We start from the raw sequence: 23144 nt of genomic DNA on the forward strand, positions 1-23144 counted from the left end.
TTTTACTAAGTTTTCCAAAAAAAAAATTAATTTTGTTTTATAATAATTTTTATAAACAAAAAACCCTTCCCACATTTTATTATATAATTTTAATAACAATTCTAGCAATACCCTGATAGTGAAAATATGACAAATGAGCCAAATTTATATTCTACAATTTCCATTTCTTCTCAAACCCTTCCCAATTAAATTAATATTTCTTAAATCTACATAACGAGAGTTTCACTGATCTATTAATCCTCATGCATACAAAAGAAATCAATATGCATACCCATAATTTCAAATTGAAATATTGAAAGATTCATCACAAAGCAATTCGAATAAACAATTCATAGTCATAAAGAAGACAAAAATATTTAAATAACATAATTAACTAGGTGAATAAACCACAAGAATCTACTTGGTTCTGATGCTATAATTTGCAAACACCCAAAAGATTGTGAGAGAAATCTTTTCTCTCAAAATCTTCTTTGAAAAATTCCTTCTCCAAAATTCCCTAATTTTCCAAAAATGAACCCTCAATTGTTGATAAGGAATTCTCTCCTAAATCTGGGGCACTAATTCTGCGATCACCCGAGAGGACTCCTTGTTCACAACTTTTTAACTCTTTATTAACTTTTCTTTTCTTCTATCATGTACACTTATTGCAATATAAAACATCTTTATTTAAATTTAATTGCCTTTTCTTTTAATTAAGTTATTATATTTTAATCTCATGCATACTTTATGCGATTTTAAAACTCTTTCATAAATTAATATCTTTTTCACTCTTTAATTTATTTTCAAAGCATTTAATTGATAAAATATTTATCAACTCAAGTAATAATAATATTTAAGTCATATGTGTTGAGTATGCTATAGTGGGCATTCTGTCATATGTTGAGTCATGTTTGACACCTACTTAGCCAATGACCTTAGGTGTCGATCGTTGTGTATAGTGCATGTGTCGAGCTAGTTGAGTAAGCTAACACACTTCATGTGCTGAGTTACTACTAATGCTGAGTTAGAATTATAATTGCTGCCAAGTTGTTTTAGGTGCTAAGTGTGTTGAGAAGATTCAAGTGCCGAATGTGTTCTGGGTGCCGAGAGTGTTTCATGTGCTGAAATGTGGATGATACAAAGCAAACCATATCATCATATGTGCCAAGTATGCTATAGTGGATAGTTTGACATCATCCCATGGTCATTGTGCACTATCCAAATTAGGCATTGAACATTTATTGCAGCTTTCATATATTAAGCTCTCACATGCGAGAGTAAGGCAAAATCATGATAAATATTTATCATTAAAAAGAACACTGACGCTAATTGAGTACGACTTCGTTTCAATTTGGTCATGTGATATTTTGCACTCGACATAATTAATTTCAACATACACAGCTGTAGATCAAATTTCTCAATCTTCAATTTTGGGCGCGTCAGATTTGTACATTTCCCTTCTCAATTTGCAACTAATTTATGATTTAATGGTACTATATTTATTACACACAAGTGCAAGTACTCCACTTCTTGTGTGCATATGCTGAGGGACTTAATTTAAGATGCAAAATGAATTTCAATCTAAAATATTTATCTAGCTTGTTGTGTTTTCCATTCAAACTACTTCCAACATGTCATCCCCAAAAGATATTTGTGTGAAATGCAATTCTTGCCATCAATTCCATCGCAACATCTTGCCCAAAAACTTTAGAATCAGGCTTCAACCGGCATTGGATGAAGACACAATTTCTCATCCTCTAGAGGATGTAGCTCTGGATAGTATGTTTATTGTACACTCATATAACATCCAACGTGTAATTCAAACCATAATTGGGGAGGATCTTTTCTCTGCATCCGTAAGGAATGTTTTATTTTCTTCAACCTTGGTCTCAATATTTCTCTCCAATGCCATGGACCTTCTTCAACCTTTGTCAAGATTAGAAATTATTTCCATCAAGGTGGTTCGGCCAAAATTTTGGGCAGATAATAAACTGAAATGTGCGATTTAGAATTATGACTTGTGGACTGGCAATGCCCTAGTTGGTGGCATATTTTCAAGAACAATGCTCATGAAGAACCATGAGGCCATGATGACATTTGAAGCAATGCAGAAAACCTTTGAGAAGCACAACACTCAGTTCCTGCTCAAGACCCTATAATTCACTACTCGTGCTCTGGGTTTCCAGTTGACTGAGGAGGTGAAGAAAATTACTTTTGCTCTAATTTACATTTTGGGAATTCCAATTTCTGATGCACGAGAAAAAGCTACTCAAATGAAGACACCCTTTGCCACTCCTATTCATTTGGTTAGTGAACCTAGTGCCTATTTGTTCTTGGCTTCCAAAGAACCTAGTCTTGGTCACCTTGCCTCAGCAGAAACCACTTGACCTCTACACCCAAATGTCACTATACCTAGTGGTTGGGATGTGCTTTCAAATGCTATTGTTGAGGGCCCGAGCTTGGGCTGGGCTTTCTTCTCCTCACTTCTGGCATGTTTTTTAGAATGTTGAAATTATTGTTTTGACTAACTTTGAGTCCATCATACCTTCTATGTGATGAAATTTTGTTAAATTTGAAATTTTTTGAAGTTTGATAGGTTGTTCATTAATACAGCTGAATTGTAAGTATTGATGTTAAGTCAATTCTAAATATGGTAACAATGTTGGGTTTTCTTTCTGGTTCTTTCCCAGTTGAGCTCTTGAACCAGTTTTTACTTAATATATTAAATATATCTAGTGGCTCGTCCACTTTTGCCAAAAAAAATAAAAAATTAGCATTTATTTAAAAATGATCTCCTAAATATATTATTACTAAATTAAATAAATATTATTACACTCTGAAATTAAACTATAATTTTATCCTTAAATTTAATTCTTTTTATTTAATTAATTTCCCAATTAATTGAATATAATTAAATATAAAAAAATATCATAATAATTTTTCATTAAATTAAATCATTAATTTAATCTTTTAATTTGACTTAATTAATAGAAAAATCACCAAAGACCTATAAGATGAAATATGAAAATCCATAATAAAATACCACATACAAGATCAAACTAAAGGGTTATAATCACAAATTTATGTCATATGCCGCATTCAAAAGGTAATCATCTTAGATACTTGTCCTAATTTTCTAGGATAGCTGGCTTAAAGGTTTAGGATTTGGACTACAAGAATTTATCTCCCCTCTCTTACCATTGAAATAATTCGATAGGGTATGATCATCCTAGCAATTTAGGGAAGTTGATACTTGGTACTTACAATCTTTATAGAATCTATGCATTTCCAAATACATATATACTAAACTAAATATGTAATGGTAGGAAGTGGTGCATTGTGTAGATTCTAACTAGCAAGTGACTACAACTCCCTTCCTTAACCACTTTAGAAACATCATACATAAAGAAAATATACATGCACACCATACACATGCTGTATAGGGTAAGTATCTATAAGAAAACACATATAAAAATCCATCTAACTAATCATCATCAAATAACTGAAATCACTGTAATTATCATCATCATGCATACATGAAGTGAATAGTACCATGTAGTCTCATCATAAAATCAACTGAATATTAAACAATATCTAATAATCTGAAAGATAATGCTACTAATCATCAAGCATAAACTGGCCTAAAAGAGTTCTAAAATGATAACAAAAATGTAAACTAGGGGTAGGCACTACATCCACCCCCCTAGACTTAGGCTTACTCCTAGAAGCCTATAAAAAAATAGGGATATAAATCCTATAAGCCAGATGCATCTTCCCATGTAGTTGATGACTCATCAATAGGGTCCCATTGGACCCTTACCTATTCTATGGTTTGACCCTTGAGGGTCAACTCTCACTACTCCAGAATGCAAATTGGCTCTAAAGCCAGTTTCCCATCCTCTACCTGCAACACATTCCAATCAAGAACATGTACGACATTAGAAATATACTACCTAAGTATAGAAACATGGAAAACATCATAAACACGAGGGTGGTAAAGCAAGATGGTAGGCAATTAGACCTATCCTCTCAAGAATCTCAAATGGTCCCACAAAGCGAGGTGCTAGCTTCGACTCCTTTCTACAATAGATTGGACTCTTTTGTGGATGCACTCTCAAGAACACTTTCTCTCCCACAAAAAATTGCTTATCTATCCTATGAGCATTGGCATACTTTTTTTATCTATCCTATGCTATAGACACATGCTCATGGATGCACACTACTTGTTGCTCCATATCTCAAAGCATCTCAAAACCCAACAAGATGTGATCCTCAAGACTGTCCCAACTCAAAGGTTTATGACAAGGATGACCATACAAAGCCTGAAAAGGTGCCATGCCAATAGAATTGTGATATTCGTTGTTATAAGAAAACCCCACTAGGTAAAGATAGTCCTCCCATAGAGTTTGTCTATCCATCATATACATCCTCAACATATCCTCTAGAACCTAATTCACTTTCTTAGTCTACCCATTTGTCTATGGGTGATAAGCTGAGTTAAAGTTCAATTGTGCTCTAAGCTCATGTTGCAATGATGTCCAAAATGCAAAAATGAATATAGGATCCCTATCCAAAATGATCTTCCAGGGAATTCCATGTAGTCTCATGATATCATTCATGAAGACATTAGCTATAGAAGTTGTACTACAGGATAACCTCATTAGTTAAAAATGTTCCACCTTAGTCAACCAATCAATGGTGACCATGATAGCATCATGTCAACAAGTAGTCATAGGTAATCCTACTATGAAGTCCACGGAGATGATGTCCCACTTCCATGAAGGAATGATATTTGGCCATAAAAGCCCTATTGGGTGTTGGTGCTCTGCTTTGACTCTCTGACACTCAAGAAACCTAGCCACAAAATTAGTGATATCATGCTTCATCCCTATCCAATAGAATAGGCATCACAAATCTACATGCATCTCCTTGACACTAGGATGTGCCAAGTAAGGTGCATGATGAGCCTCTAATATGATCAATGTACAAAGCTCATCCAATAGCAGTATAAAGATCCTTCCTAAATGTCACAAAAGGCCATTTGACTCTAAGACATAATCTTAAAACCTGCTCTCCAATAGTCTCCTTGAATCTATCTCTTTGCTCACATCCTAACACCAAAAATTTGTAGGGAGTGCCTGAAGTATCTAGCTCCTCAAATCCACACTAAGAGTCATAGATAATGTCACATGTCTCTTGTGACTCAAAAAATCAGCTACCACATTCTCCTTCCCCTGAATATACTTCACCTCGAAGTCATACTCACAAAGAAACTCAATCCAACACCTTTTCCTAACATTCAGATTAGGTTGCGTGAATATGTACTATAGACTACAATGATCACTATGAAGTTCAAATCTATGTCCCAAAAAGAAGTGTCTCCATCTCACTAATGTATGAACTACCACAACTAACTCAAGATCATGCATAGGATAATTCAACTTGTGATCCTTGAGTTTGTGTAATTCATATGCTATCACCCATCCATCCTACATCAAAATTGCTCCAATCCCCTCAAGGGAAGCATCTGTACACACCATGAAGTCACCTGTTGGATCAGGTACTGATAAGATAGGTGCATTGGTCAAAAGCTCCTTGAGCTTCTGAAATGGTTCCTCACATTTCTCCATTCATAAAAACTTCTTTCCTTTCCTCTGAAGAAGTTTTGGATGAATCTACGATAATAACTAGCTAGACCCATGAAAATATGAATTTTTGACATGGTAGTGGGTGTGGGCCAATCTACCATTGCCTAAATCTTTGCAGGGTCTACAGAGATACCCTCACCTGATATGATGTGCCCTAAGTACTGCATCTCTATTTGAAAGAAATTACACTTTGTCGAGTCAGCATAAAGTTGATTATCTCTCAAATACTACAAAACCAAATGCAAATGTACCTCATGCTCCTTCTAGGATCTAGAATATATCAATATATCATCTAGGAACACGAGTCAAAATCTATCAAGATAGGAATGAAATGCTCCATTCATCAAACACATGAAAAGTGATGGAGTGTTTGTTAGCCCAAAAGGGACTACTATGTACTTGTAGTTCCCATAGCAAGTTTAGAAGGTGGTCTGATGAATATTAGCATCCTAAATGTGAAGTTAATGGTATCTTTACTTAAGATCAATCTTGGAGAATATTGTAGCTCCCTTAATCTAATCAAATAAATTATTGATCCTTGGTAAAGGATACTTGTTCTTTATTGTTACCTTGTTCAGCAGTCTATAATCAATACAAAGGCACAATGAACCATCCTTCTTCTTCACAAAGAGAACTAGAGCTCCCCATGGTGATACACTTGATTGGATACTACCTTTGGCTAGAAGGTCCTCAAGTTGTAGGCACAACTCACTCAATTCCTGAGTGGTCATAAGTTAAGGAGCTCTAGAAATAGGCTCCACTCCTGGAATGAGATCAATGCTTAAATCAATATCTCTCTTTTGGGGCATGCCTAGAATCTCACTAGGAAAGACATTTGCATATTACAGTAGAATAAGGTGGTCTATAGTCTTCCTCAAAGGGTCTTCTTCTTCTAGCTCACTTGCCATAATAGAAAATACCTAACATTCCTTACAAAAGTTCCACTTCAATTGCATAGAAGATATCATCCATAGAGATATAGGCCTCTGTATAACCACAATCTCCACATCCTTCCCATGATCATCCTAACATAGGATGGTCTTTTTCGTGCAGTCTATACTAGCTCTATGAGAGCCGAGCCAATCCATACCTATGACCACATCGTAAGAGCCAAGAGGAATAACTCAAAGGTCAACTGATGTCACAAACACTCCTAAGCTTAGTTCACACTTCTAAACTATAGAATCTGTGGAAACCCTAGCACCTAAGGCTAGTTCCACCTGCCAAACCAAATCTTTCTTAACTACTTCTAGCTTGCACTTAGCAACTAATGATGGTGAAATAAAAATCTGTGGTACCTAAATCAAACAATACATAGAGAGGTTTACCTCGAATAGCTCTCGTAGTCTCGACTACAGTCCCCTGATGGTCTACCTAACAGTGATCCACCACTACAAATACCCTGTGAGCTCTACCTACATCTCTGACTGTGGGCTTACATGCTACTAGCCTAGAACTTGAATACTAAGATACACATTATGGATAGTGGGTTTTAATGTGTCCAATCTACCCACAAGAATAACATCTTGTGCCTATGCCAGATCCCCTCCCTATTGGAGGTGCACTCGACTGTTGATGGCTATCCCTACTTGCAAAAGACTAGTTGCTCTACGTAAGATGAGTGTTTTGATTTCACCCATTGTGTTGTGTGTTGTGATAGTTCTTAGAGTTAGAACCACCACCACCACTCTATGCTTGAGAGTATGTTCCCTTTTTTTGCTATGTTGTTGAGGTTGCTATTGGTTCTGATTACCCTTAGGAAAAGGAGGTTTCTTATTCCCACCTGAGTTGTGGTTACCCTTTGATCCTGATACTATAGGTGCTCCCACAAAACCCCCATATGCTAGGTTGACACTCTACTCTACAAGAATGGCTCAATGTACCAAATCTTTGAGGGTTTTAGTTTTAAATACCTTGACACCCCCAACTAGACGATTGTTCAAGCCTCTGATGAAATGTTGTGCCAATTGTGTTAGGTTATCACTAATTCTTGAATAGGGCATGAGCTCATAGAACTTGCACTCATACTCTACTATGGTCATAGTGAATTGTCTCAAGTTGTGGAATTCATCTGCTCTATGTTGGTTCCATTCCTCTGGTAGGAATCACTTATGAAAGTTTTCCAGAAATAACTCCCCTATGACATTGTTCATGTTTATGCCCAACTTCTTCTCTTTAATAGTCCACCAAGTGGCTCCAAATAGTTCCTAGTTAGTAATACAAAACCTTACTTTGACATTAGTGTCAAATTCCTAAATAGCAAAAACCCTGTCAAGAGAAATAAACCATTGCTTGGCTACATAACCTTAAACCATACCCATTAAAAGGCTTGACCTTGGACCTCTAAAGGTCCTTCATCTGAGTAGCTACAATGGATCTCTATCGATCCCTCTGAGGACTCCTAGACCTAGGTATATGCTCTTGTCCTACCTGATGTGCTCCATCCTAACCATAAATAAGAGGTAGGCAATTAATTATGGTCTTCATTATTTGCTTCAGGTCAACTTCCTTAGAGCCAGCCTGCTGCTCTCTATGATTCTCTTCTTGCTGCTCACTGACATGATCTCCCCTATCCTCTTCCTGATTAGGACCTTCATTGACAAACTCATGTACACTAATGTTTATGCCTTGTACACGACCTCTACCATAGCCTAGGTTACAACCTCTAATAGAAGATCTTGTCTCAGATACCATCCTACAATAGTATCCAAGATACAAGGTGTTGTAATAACCATAAAACATACTACTATAAAGCATAGATAAAGAACACATGTTTTGAAAATAGTATATTCAATTTTCAGTTTTGTCTATTTTAGGTTTAAGTATATTTTAGTTTTGAAGTCTAAGTGTTCATGTTTGAAAATATACAGCTAAAAGTTTAAGTTTTGTTTCAGTTCAACTAGAAATAGATATACATAACAGTTTAAATTTTTTTTTAGTTCAACTAGTTAACAACTAGTGATGTTCCAATATGCCCAGAGCTCCCAATGTAGAAACTCAGGCTCTGATACTAGATGTAACACCTGGCAAGGGATCCCAAAGAATTAACCTAAAATTTTACAAGTTTTCCAAACATTTTTTTTAAATTTTGTTTTATAATAATTTTTATAAACAAAAAACCATTCCCACTTTTTATTATATATATATATATATATATATATTTATTTATTTATAACAATTCTAGCAATACCCTGATAGGGCAAACATAGAAAACCAGTCAAATTTATATTTCTTCTCAATCCCTTCCCAATTAAATTAATAATTCTTAAATCTATAGAACGAGGGTTTCACTAATCTTTTAATCCTCACATATACAAAAGAAATCAATATGCATACCTGTAATTTCAAATTGAAATATTGAAAGATTCATCACAAAGAAACTTGGATAAACAATTCACAGTCATAAAGAAGACATAAATATTTTGAAAACATAATTAACTGGGTGAACAAAACACAAGAATCTACCTAGTTCTGATGCTACAATTCACAAGTATCCAAAAGATTGTGAGAGAAATCTTTTCTCTCAAAACCTTCTATGAAAAATTCCTTCTCCAGAATTCTCCAGTTTTCCAAAAATGAACCCTCAATTGCTGATAAGGAGTTCTCTCCTAAATTTGGGGCACTAATTGTGCAATCATCCGAGAGGACTCCTTGCTTATAACTTTTTAACTCTTTATTAACTTTTCTTTTCTTTTATCATGCACACTTATTGCAATATAAAATATCTTTATTTAAATTTACTTACCTTTTCTTTTAATTAATTTATCACATTTTAATCTCATGCATACTTTACGCAATTGTAAAACTCTTTAATAAATTAATATATTTTTCACTCTTTAATTAATTTTCAAAGCATTTAATTGATAAAATATTTATCAACTCAAGTAATAATAATATTTAGCATTTATTTTAAAATGATCTCCTAAATATATTATTACTAAATTAAATAAATATTATTACGCTCTAACATTAAACTATAATTTTATCCTTGAATTTAATTCTTTTTATTTTATTAATTTCTCAATTAATTAAATATAATTAAATATTAAAAATATTATAATAATTTTCCATTAAATTAAATTATTAATTTAATCTTTTAATTTGACTTAATTAATAGAAAAATCACAAAAAACCTATAAGACAAAATACGAAAACCCATCATAAAATACCACATACAAGATCAAACTAAAGGCTTATAATCATGAATTTATGTCATAAGACACATTCAAAAGGTAATCATCTCAAATACTTATCCTAATTTTCTAGGACAACTGGCTTAAAGGTTTAGGATTTGGACTTGAAGAATTTTTCTCCCCTCTCTTACCATTAAGATAATGGTATAGGATACACTCATCTTGGTAATTTAGGGAAGTCAATACCCGGTACCTGTAATCTACATAAAATCCACACATGTACAAACACATATATACTAAACTAAACAGGCAATGGTAGGAAGTGGTGCATTATGTAGATCCTAACTAGTAGGTGACTACAACTCCCTTCCTTAACCACATTAGAAACATCATACGTAGAGAAAATATACACTCACACCATACACATGCAATATGGGGTAAGTATCTATAAGAAAATACATATAAAAATCCATCTAACTAATCATCATCAAATAACTAAAATCACTATAATAACCATCATCATGCATACATGAATTAAATAGTACCAATTAGTATAATCATAAAATCAACTAAATATGAAACAATATATGATAATCTGAAAGATAATGCTACTAATCGTCAAGCATAAACTAGCCTAAAAGAGTTTGGCAATGATAACAAAAATGTAAACTAGGGGTAGGCACTACACTTCATCTACTTGAATTTGATTATACCCTAAAAATTCATCTAACATGGACATCATCTTTGACCCTACAACAATGTGCAAGAGATGATCCATGTTGGGGAGTGCAAAATTATCTTTAAGAGAACCTTGATTTAGATTTCTAAAATCCACACAAATCCTTATCTCTCCATTTTTCTTCCTCACTAGCACACTGTTAGCTACCCAAGTAGAGTGATGAATAGGATATACAATCCTAGCCTTCAACATTTTATCAATCTCCTCAAAGAATGCTCCTTTAGTCATAGGGTTGTTGCTCCTTTGTTTTTGTATGAATAGTGTTGCTCTTGGTTTAAGGGGGATTTCATGTTTGAATTTCCCAAACATGAATTTTTTAAGATCTTCACAACTCCAAGAAAATACATCTTGATATTCAATGAGTAATTTCTTGATTTCTACCCTCTCCTTTTTTGTGCAACACTTCCCTATATTTATCATTTTGGACTAATTTTTGTTCCTATATTTATTCCATCATACTCACCACAAGTTTTTCCTTTCTTATCTCTTTCTCTCTTAATGTATGCATCATGTATATCAAAAAGCTTTTCCAAAGAAATGAGATGAGATGGGATCTTGTTGCCTTTCAATTGGATCAAATTTGGCTCTGGTATCCTTTTCCCATCTATCAATGGATCACCACTTGAATTATTGCTTCCTTCAAAACATAAGCCTGCAAGAAGTTTTTCCCCTTTAGTGAATTGTTGTATGTGTTTTTCATCATCAAACACCTACCAAGAATCTTCACTATTAGGAACATTGGCCTTCAATAGAACTTCCACTTTATAGATTTGATCTTTGAAGTTAAGATGTGGTAGGAGCAAAGATGCAAAGACTGCTAAAGAATTAGCTCTTGAATTCAATTCCCCTGGCATTGTTATAATTGAGAAAGCATCCAAACTTTCAATCTCATCCCACACCCTATTATAGTAGTTTTTCAATATTTGGTTCTTTATGCATATTGGTTATTCACTTGCCTTAGGTCTAATTTTGCATCTCCTTGAGCTTTGAGTATCTTAAACCCTTTTTTTTGTTGTAATTATGCCAAGGAGAAGGGATTCATACTCTACAGTATTGTTGGTATTATGGATATCTAACTTGTATGTCAAACAAGTTGTTTCTCTACTAGGTGATGTCAAAACCACTCCTGCACCTAAACTAGCATTGGCACAACTGCCATCAAATTCTAAAGTTCATAATTGTTCACCACTAGTCTACTCTAATTCTTCTTGAATATCAAGTGTATTAGAAAATAACATATAGTTACCAAACTTCATTTCTAGATATAAGATTTGAGACCTAGGATCATCTGATTTTAGGACAATGAACTTTTCCTTTTCTTTTGGTTCTAGTTTCTCCCTTTTGTTCCCAATTGGGATGATAGCATAGGACCAATCTAATTTTATCTCTCCTCCCATGTCCTTGCAAAAACTTCTACTTAGGAGCATTCCATAACTTGCAGGGATGTCTACCACTAGGACAGTGAGTTTTAACCTTCTAAAATGATAGGAAGCTAGAGCAACTTGAGCATCCTTTATTTGTCCAAGAAGGGGTACTTATTTTGCATCCATTGAGTAACAATGACCAAAATTTTTAGTCACGGTTAGGCCTAGAGCTTTAGCTACAGAGGAAGGCATCACATTATCAGAAGTCCCTGAGTCTATGGTGCAATTAATCAGCCTATTTCCATTAATAAACAAAGAAATGTAAAAATGATTTGGTTTTTTATTGGGATAAGCATCTAAGAAAATAGACTCTTCTTCTTGAAACAACTTAGGTAGTGCAAGAACTTCATCAACTAGAGAGGTTCCACTAGTGCTAGCTTTGTTGTGATGATCAACATTAGCATTCATACTATCATGACCTCCATCTTTATTACTATAGTGCTCAAAAAGTCTTTGGAGTTGATCAGGGTTAAACTTCAAATAATCTAATGGAGATATCTGAATTCTCACCTCTTCACAATATTTTATTATATCAAAGGAATTAGATAACTTACCTTTGTGTTCCTTTTGTGAAGTCAAAGGTACCGCACCACTATTTCTAGCTGCTTTGTTTAATGGTGCATAAATTTTGGCATGAACTAAATTGGAGGTTTGATTCTTATTCTTTTGACCCCTTATCATGACTATCAATTGAGGTTCATCTAGAGTTTTAAAATAGTTCCCTCCAATTTTTGGATCTGATTCATACTCTAGATAAAAGTTTTTAGAGTCACCAAAAGGAGTATGATCATCTTCACTTTCTAGATATTTCACTATTTGTTCTTTATTGTCCACCATATCCTTATAGTTGATCATGTCAACACATGTATCCCCATCATGATCTTCCCTTAAGTAGAAAGCACACATGTTCTATCTCTTTGGAGCAGGTTCAATTGCTAACCTTTGTTGAGAAGGTGGTATTTGCAAAGTCTTACCTCCATTTGGATGTCTAGAACCTTCTTGATAAGGTTGGTGAAAAAAATGAATAGACCTATTAATTTATTTCTTCAATTAAATAACCTCATTAGAAAAGTTATGGAACATGACCTATGTATTATTTGAAGTGCTAGTTGCATTACCTATGGTTCTAGATTGAAGTTCTCTTTTCCTCTTACTAGATGCTATCATGTCATCTTCCATCTCCACAACTAACATTTGGGTAGCTTGTAAATTTACCACATTTTCTCTCCTAATTTGATATCCCAAATTAGGAGGCATAGAGATTATGTAGAAGGTAATCTTATTATCTTCTATTGGTGCACTTGCATTAGGTATTCTCTTGATGAGTTTGTTAAACCTTGCATTAAAATCTCGCATAGAAATAGATGGTTCTTTCTTTATTTGTGCCAATTGTAGCAACAATGCTTGTACATTTTCTATACTTTTATAATGTTCTTCAAACCTTTTCTTCATGTCATTCCAATATGTGATGCACCATGCAGGTAAATCTTGGAACCAATTAGCAACATTATCTACAAGAGTATCCACAAACGTCCAGACTACCACATCTTCATGTTGAGGATTCACCACACCACATGCTTTATGAAAAGCACTTAGGTGTTCATCTGTAGATATTGTACCATCACCATTAAATCTTTGGAAATTTTTTCTTAATGCTCTTGGTAAGTCATTATGAGCTCCAAGGTTGAGAGAACCAATTTTATTTCCCCAAGGGGCTACCATAGCTACTACTATAATGATATGATTTGTTTAGAAAGTGACTTAAACAGGGAGTGTTACACCATATAACAACAAAGAATCAAATATAAAAGGAATAGAATTTTTGGCAATAGGACATGAAGATGATTGACTTCTCATTGTTCTAGTAGAAATAACTGCAAGCAAGTGATTATTTTTTAGTTTCTTAGCCATGTATTCCCTTTTAAGCACTCTTCCCTTTCTAAAAATATCTTCTAGAATAGGAAAGTTGGCCTTCTTGAGTTCCTCATATATTAGATCAATCATTCCTCTTTCCTAGGTACTCCTGATATACTTGGGATCTAGGATGAATCAACTACTTAGAAAATGGTGTTTTGAGTTTACCTTAAGCCTAGTGATCAAGGAAACTTTACCAGTCTTCAACTCTGAGTTAGCTTCTCCTTTTCTAGCAGGTTGAAGCTATTCAACTAGTATTAGGTTCTTATGGAAAACACCTCACCTCCACAAGATCTATCTTGCAACTCAAAATATATAAGAAATTAGATTGCAAACTAATTATGAAGAGAAATTCTTCAAAGCTCTTTCATTTTAAATTCTCCATAATGGAGTTGCCAAAAACTGTTGATTAACAATTTGTTATCTTGATAGGTTTTATAACCTGGCTCTTTTTTGTGCCTAATGTTTGGAGAAACAAAAGGATGTCACCAATGAATGGATTAGTGTATGTGTTATATCACTACCCTATGAATTATAAGGTACAACTCCCTTTAGTTTTAAATGATATACAATGAATTGATGTCTTTATTTATCATGATTTTAAAGGATAAGCTCTTGACCTAAGAGCAAAAGAGACTACTAACCAAATTGCTTGTAGACACAAACAATTCAAGCAAAATTGGATTTGGATAACTCACAACCACCAATGGAATTTTTTTTATAAGTTATCTTAAAGCTCTAACATCTAACTTCTAATTAGCAACTATTTCAACTTCTATAACCATGACTACTGATTCTAATGATGTAGATATAATAGGGAGGTGAAAAAAAAGAACCACACATGGAAGGTAAATGGAATTACCTATGTTGCAATCACCATAATGGAATGGAATCCAAGAGAAAATTATAGTACCAAATATAATTATTTTAAAGCCCTCAATGCAAATATAATCTAACATATGATTGGAACAGCACACATGATATTCAAATCAATATAAATGGAATTACCAACTCCCATTATCAAATTTTTGGACCTTTACATTATCATCATAAATTACATTTATAGTTTTTTTGTTAAACCCATTTGTCACTAGGAATCCAATATTCATATTATTACAAATGTTTAACTTAAGAAATTTAGGAATAAAATCCTAAATTTGTAGGTAGATTAATCTATTAATACCTCTCTTGATCTGAATCCTTGGTCCTATGATGACCCTTCGTGTTCCTTTAAAAATCTTGTGTTGGCGCCAAAACTTATATTTCATATCCTAATAGTCACATCAAATTTGAATTTTTGTCATCGATCTCCTATCAACAATCATGATTTAAGAATGACAACCCTTTCATCTTAATCCTTGTTTCTTCTTCACAATTGTCCATCATATAATACTTTTGACCCATGTAATGATGTGATGACTAATTGCTATTTTATTTCGTAGCTTTGCAACCTTAAGTTTTAAGTTACGGATAAGCTTTGTGATGGTATGATACCTTATTTCTTTAACTGTCAAATCATCTTCATAGTTTTGCAACTTGAAATCTTTGCTCATGGATTAACTGTATGATGGTGAAATCTATTAACTTTTTTTGTTTTGTCTCTTTATCGCCACTTTGGAACTTGAAATGTCTTGAATGTCTTTTAACCTACAATAATGTGAAAACCATTTAGAGTTGACTATTTCACTCCATCAAAACTTTGAATCCCTAAATTTTAAATTTGTAGGGATGTGATCATGGCTATCTCATCTTCACAACTTTGACCTCAGGTTAACTTTAACTACTTGCAAAGTAGTGATGTTTTGTAATCATACTGTTGTAGTTACCCTTTTTGCACCTTCGCAACCTTCTTTGAGAGTTAACATTAACACCTTGCAATGCTATAATGACTCCATGGAAGACTACTTTACCACCTTTGACTACCATTTTATTCTCTTTGCTACATCATAACTTAAATTTGAAATTCATCTTTAACATCTATGATGCTGCAATAATCATTTTGAGTTTAACTATTACCTCATTCACAAGCTCACAACTTAAAACTCTAACTCATCATTTAACCCTACGATGGTGTGAATACATGTTTTTGCTCCTTCACACCCCTAACCTTACTTTACTTTTAATTTACAACAATGATATGATCTTTAGCTTTTGCTTCTTCACTACCTTAACTAGAGATTAACTTTAATTACTTGTGAGGTTGCGAAAACTTTTGATCTAACTATAGTGGTTATCCCCTGCATCATCATAACTTAAAATACTTAAGGACATGAACTTTAAACTAACCAATGACATGTGTTCCTTTTTTTGATTGAATTTTCCAACCCCCTATGTAGCTATCAAGATCGCATCTAGACTATTCATGTGAGAGATCAATGATGCATGTTTTCTTGCCTTTATATTTCTATATATCTAAGGATTTTAACTTGGTTTTCTACTAAAACAACTAGTTTCCTTGTATTTGGAGCTTGGTCACATACGGTATCTTCCATTGAAATGAAAACCACTACATATCTTGGTCTTCAAAATCCTTATGAATATTTAGATGATGAATCATTGGATTTCGCAAACCTTTGCATCAAGGAAACATTTATAACTAACCCACCAAACCCTAAATCACCTAGCCCTTGACCAAAGTAATGCTTGCATGATTTCCCACATAGGTTAGCTTGAAAGGGGATGATGAAAAGAGAGGTCGTATTAGGATCACTCTAGAAATTAACTCAACATTGACACATTTACTTGAGTTCAACCTAAAGCAAAATGAGACTAACTAAAAATTGGGCAACACACTGATACTAACATTCATTGGCAAGCATCAACATCCTATTTCAAGTAGTTCTTCTCACTCATAATGCGATGTAACCCTTGATGCAAATGAATGACATTTTAATTAAACACACTTGATTAATGATGGTTATACTTTGTTACTTGGAATTATTTTTTATTGTTTATCACCAAGAAGCTTGCATTTTCACATAATGTCATCCCTATCTTAGGTTTAATATTTTTTATTGAAGGAAGAAAAGAGCTAACAGAATGGGGTATAATAATGAGTGGTTGATAATTACTAACCTGACACAAGGCCAAATTTTCATTTTTCTATTGATTCTTGTCATTCCACTATAAATAATCCATACAAGCATCCCATAAGAGACACACAATTTCAATGTAAAGCAAATTTTCTGTATGGTGTGGTTTAACATTTTTTATCACATCTTCAATGTCACTATTTTTAGAAACCAGTGTCATTAAGGAAAGCCTTTAGCTCCTTCAACTTCACATCATATATTTTATTTTCATTCTACTCAACAAGAACTTTAAGACCCTCCTTGCTATCACAATGAATAATATGGATCAATTAAAATCAACATTGGAAAAATAAAAATGTCAAGTTAACATAATATTCTAGTACACTTCTATAATTATAGGAGATTATCTTCCACCTTCCCTCTCTTCAATAGTCCTATGAGATCATCAAGACTATTATCCACCAAGTACTCCTTGAAAATGACTGTAATAAATGAAAGGAAATTGCCTTTAGCCATAAGATTATCTTTAAAAAGAGATTTGTTAGTTCATGGTGATTGACCAGGGAAGTACTATACATACTCCATAATTCCTCAATAGGGTTAGGGGTCGGGCTAGGCTCCAAGTGGGGATTTGGGGGTGCACTAGTAAATTTGGACCTATCTTTTGATGAGGGTTGGTCAAGTTTTTAACTGCCAATGGTCAAAAAAATTCGTCACTATAATTTCATTAAAATTTTGATGAAATCTAGGGTCATCTATTTATCGATGAACAACCCCATCAAAAATGAGCCCAATCTCTATCAAGAGGTGGCATCAAACCATAACTAGTAGACATCAAAACTTTGATGATTGGGAGTGGTTATCAACAAGATTTCCATGCCATCAACGATAGACTTCATCAAAACATTGACAATTTTTTTTTGAAATCCTATGAGATTTTGACGACATTGTCATGTCATTGATGGCAACTAGCATCAATAAATTGACAAATAATTATTGAAACTTTGATGATATCCTTAGTTACTTATAAAAAATCATTAGAAACATCCACATCGTGACATCATGTTCTCTTCCCCAACTTATAAAGGTATGATCCCAAGTTAACTTTCCCCTTACACTTGGCTTACACATTGAACTAGTTGGCAATTTTAGAACAAAAGTCCATGTTAATTTGAAGAAATCATTTTCATCACTACATTTTATATATTAATGTTGAAGATGTTTCTAAAAATGTAAAGAATGGTACCCCATGATCCTAGTACTACCATATCCATTTCTAGGGTTTGTGATGCATCTACACTACTCTCCTAGGTTTTCCAAGTATACTCACTCTAACATTGCCCAATTAATAACCTCAATTCTATAAAAATTTTGAATCACTAAGTTCACAATTTAATTAGTAGATCATTTTCCCTCATATAGAAGACTTGATAAAGACAAGAAATTTTGAATTCAATATTTAGATGCCTAATCATATCAATAAAAAATGTTGTTCCCACACTTTTAATATTTTTTAGGTGTGATAAATCTAATATCCAACTATTGTAGAGAACTATATTGTGGATTTTGTCCATATTGTCACTATTTTTTTGTTATCACCATTATATAGTAATATAACCACATTGTTGCAGTCATTCAAATTTCTTGAATCTGAAAAAACCTCCTACACCTCAAATAAGTGCCAAAGGAAGAATGGGTACATTGGCAAGAAATCTCCTTGCAGAGATTTACTAGTTCTATACCAACTACATCTAAAAATAATAGTGAAAACCTAATATTTTGTAACAAAATCTTTATCTTGTAAAATGATGGTAGAAAGTGACTATTATTAGTCATAGGTAGATGGATTAAATAGTGATAGTAAATGAAATAGGGCTTTTCCACATGGCTAATAGAATATATTTCCATGAAGGCTTGTGAGGGATGAAGAAAGGTGAGTTTGTAGTCTATCCAAGCAACAGAAAGATTTGGAAGTCAGTGACAAGGTTAAAACCATTAAAGGTATAAAGGTTGACAAAGATTGTCCAAGCAAGATATTAATAAGGTAATTTTTCTTGAGAAGCTATATTTTATGACTTGGATGTTTATAAAGGGTGTGGGAAGAGCCATGAAAGAATATCAAGAATGTCTCAATGCATTATGGGTCAGAGACACAAAGAGATAGTTTAAGTGATTATCTTACAAGTATAATTGGTGATTGTCATGCTAGAAGCATTAGGAGTGTAAGAATCATATTTTTTTGGTGATCCAAGGTAAGGGAATTATTGGTATATGGGGATTAAGTGTCCTTATTGATTAAGAGTGGGGGAATTCATTTTCTAATTTGATAGGTGAGTGTTCCACATGTTTAGTTGACTGTCATAAGTTTGACAAAGTTAAGGATGTTATTGGGGGTTTAGAATTAGATATTAGTTCAAGGCCAAGGGTATGTCACAAGTAGCATACTTAGGCCTAAAGAGAGTTAATAATTGAAGGGTCAAGGATTCATCCAAGGATTGATAGTAAAAATATGTAATGTGGGTTAGATGGGAGAGAGGGAAAGTTACATATTATTGTCTACAAGATAATAATGATGGTAGTTGTCAATAGGCATTAAGGATGGAAAATAGTGTGTTTGAACAGCCCAAGGGTGTGGATATACGGAAGGACAAGATATATCATGATGAGAGTGTGATAAAAAAATGTGATTGAGATTAGAAGTTGGACCTTGTAATATGATCAACAGTTGATGGACTGGTCAAAGTTTGAGTGCTTGATGTTTAAGGAGTTGATATTTGAATAGTGACATTGGTAAGGGTAGATGATGTGAGAAGTTGTATCTTACAAATAGTTGAGAACTTATCCTTATTTAAACATTGTGTGTAATGACCACTTATACTTCACATCAATTTACCACCATTGAAAATACTTGATTCTTTGGATTCTACTAGCTTTTTGAAGAACATAGCAAGTGCAATTAGTTTGAAGTGAAAAGATTCCACAAACCAAATGGACCCTAAAGGAATGACCTATGAATAATTCTCCTTCTAATTTAGAAAATAACTATCCCTAAGATATGCAAACTATGTTTTTGTATTTTTTTAGGCTAAAATGATGACTATGAAAAGCAAATAAAGGTTCTAAATGCAAGATACCAATTACCTTTGTATGCTAAACACTAGAGAGATATAGGTTTTAAAAAGAGAATGGTTGGGATATGGTTTAGAAATATAGAAATTATTTACAAAATGAGAAATTCATAAGAAACATAGGTACAAGTACATAATGTCCCTCATTCAACACCAAACATGTAACAAAACAACATTATGTAGGAACCTTAAAAAGATATTATCATTGATACTTTCTTTCTTGATTCAAACCATAAATAGATTTATCTCTTACCTAGAATTACCCTATAATGATGAAGAGATTTTTTCTTTACTCTACAACCTTAATTTCTTATTTAGTTTTACTGATCGGTACCTTACAACCAAATACAACAAAACAATGATCAATTACTATAACAAAAGATATTGAAAAGTTTCAAGATATGTTCTAATTTTGTTGCATTAGTGAGTGTGCTATATGCATATTATGATCTATAGTTTTTTAACAACAACTTTAATAAGACTCCCCTTAATGATAGATGTCTTCATTTCTCATGCTCACGCTGATCCTGCTGCTCCCACTCATGATTTTCAAAATGTGGATGCACCCACCCATCCTCCTCCTATTTCTATTGTTGCAACTACTCATTGTCCTCATGAGAGGATCTCTACCCATTCTACTGCATCTCTTGGTGGTTCTTGTGGGATATCTTAGATGACCTTCTTTGGGTCTTGGGTTGCTATGGGGATATTTGTAATATCTATGTAGATGTTGCTTCTTTTGAGGTAGGCCTTTTTGGTCCTACTTTGGTTGGGGGAGGGGACTCTTTTTGGATGTGCTTGTCTCTATAAGTATCCCCATTGTGATTAATCTAGATTTAGAAACTATTGATGAGATTTCTAAATATGTGGAGGATTACTCTTCTACTATAGATATTTTTCATTTTAGGGGTTTTTGGCCCTCTCTTCTAGATTTACATGCTTAGATTTCCAAACATTGGAAACCATTCATATTGGGTTTAGTTCAAATTTACCCTATGGCAAGGGGCTTTTTTATTATGAAATTTGCAAATATTGCAGATAGGAAAACCATTATGTGTCATTGTTTCTCTTGGGAGGAGAGGTTTCCCCTGATGGCCAAACCTTGGTATCAAGGTTTTGATCTGGCTACTAAATCCTTTAATAAGATACCTTTATGGGTAAGATTATTGAATCTTCCCTTTCACTTTTGACTAGATTTAGTCTTGGAGGTTGTGGGGTAGGCCATAGGGAATTTCAAATTGGTTTATTTAGAGTCTAATAATGTGTATAAGATGACATATTCTTGCATTCTTGTGGAGATTAATGTTTCCAACGGTCTCCCTAAATAGATTACTTTGGCTTCTCTAAATGGTTCTTGGACCCAGAATCTTGATTATGAGGGTATTTACTTCAGGTGCAAAAAATGTCATAAGATCAACCATATCACTATGTGGTGTTCCTCTAATAAGGTTAGATCGAAGAAATCACCTTCTTGGTGTTTGGGGGTTTTGGACCACCGCCATACCATTTAGAAAGTTTCCAAGGAAGGGGATGGGGTGGATAGCTCATCTCAGAATGATCTTTCTTTGGCAGATGCTTCTACTTCTATCTTTGATGATACAAATGTTGTCTCTAAGGAAACTTTGTTTCAAAATGTTGATGTTTTCCCTTCTTTTGCTGCCGACTCTATCCAGAACACTGTTGTTGGTGTTCATTTGTGGGTATTGAGGCCCATGTTTCTTCTACGAGGGTTTTGGGGGTTAATAGTGGTGCTACCCCTTTCCCCCATTTGAATAATCTTGTGGTCTACCCTAGTTCTTCAAGTTTATCTTTGGATTAGAATATGGCTACTAAAAAGGTGGAGGATGGATGGACATCAATTAAAGGAAAAAAAGTCAAATCTTCCAAACCTTCATTTGATAAGTCTTTATGTTCTCAAAAGATTAGACCAAAATGTAAATCTTGATGGTCTTTTGTTTTTCTTTGGGCTAGTTTTTAGCCCTCTTGTTGGAAATTTTGGTGCATCCCTCTAGTTTTTCTAGTGGCGTTCCACGGTTCTATTAAGATCCTTCATTGATATATCTTACTTGTCTCTTTGTACAAGATTTTGAGTTCTTTCAAAACCTATTTTTACTTAATCAAAACAACTTTAAGAAGACTAAGATCAACATGTTACCAATATGGTTGCAATTAGAAGAGATCAAATTTAGTGAATGAAGGCATGACACATTTCAAAAGAGGAAAGAAAACATTACTTTTATTAACATAAAAATATAGAATGTACCAATAGTCAAAATAAGGAACTCAATGATAGAACTATAATGTAAATAGTGAAGAATCCTTGTCTATAGCAACTAAAGTATGCATATGTCTTTGGCTTCTCTCCCTCCCTTCCAAAATAAGATTCAACCACTCTAATTCAAAAATACATGGGCAATAGCATTCCATATGCATGGACAATAGGTGGAGCTAAAAAAAATCAACACATTTACATTAATGACCTGTATAAAAATGCAAACATGTGCTTTTTAGCTCCACCTAATGTCCTTTGCATATCAATTGAGATTGCATATTGAACTAGGGCCTCCTTCTACATTTCCTAAAACCAAGAGATTGACATAGTTAACATCTAATACTATCTTGATTAGTTTGGTCCACTCAAGTATAATATTTTAATTTTTCTTTGAAACATAAATAGTAAAGGATATCCAACATATTAATTGTCAATTTCACTTGACTATGTTCATTGACAGTATCCATTCATAGATAGAAAACAAAGTGTCTGATTCATATGCAATGAAGAGTTTAAGTGTTGCTTCAATTACTTTAGATACCTATGGAATAGAAATATAAGACAAACAAATTATTAGTATACAAAGAAGATTTTGAGAGTATTCCAAGATTTTAATGTGTTCATATGTTTTTATTTCATTCTTAAAATATATACAAGGGAGTTTCCCCTCCTAAATTCAGAGGAATATCACACTATGAAGTGGTTTATCCTATAGTTGTATTTAGTTTTTCACACTTCCATTGGGTACATTGTCAAGAGTTTCAAAGTGACAAGTATATTTACCAATAGATAATATTTATCATAGAAGAGATGACTACGATTCACTATGGAAATGTAGCAATAATAACTAATAGTGTAGTCATGCTATGAAACTA

At 33.6% G+C, this 23144-nt stretch overlaps 1 pseudogene; it reads right to left on the reverse strand.

The window, feature by feature from the left end:
• Positions 1 to 3835: 3835 nt before the first annotated feature.
• LOC149567322 (uncharacterized) overlaps positions 3836 to 23144 on the reverse strand; it is a 117069-nt pseudogene continuing 97760 nt past the window's right edge.

This window comes from Cupressus sempervirens, chromosome 3, assembly GCF_028749045.1.
Source record: "Cupressus sempervirens isolate cs-2001-9-10 chromosome 3, ASM2874904v1, whole genome shotgun sequence".
Taxonomy (NCBI): Eukaryota; Viridiplantae; Streptophyta; class Pinopsida; order Cupressales; family Cupressaceae; genus Cupressus; species Cupressus sempervirens.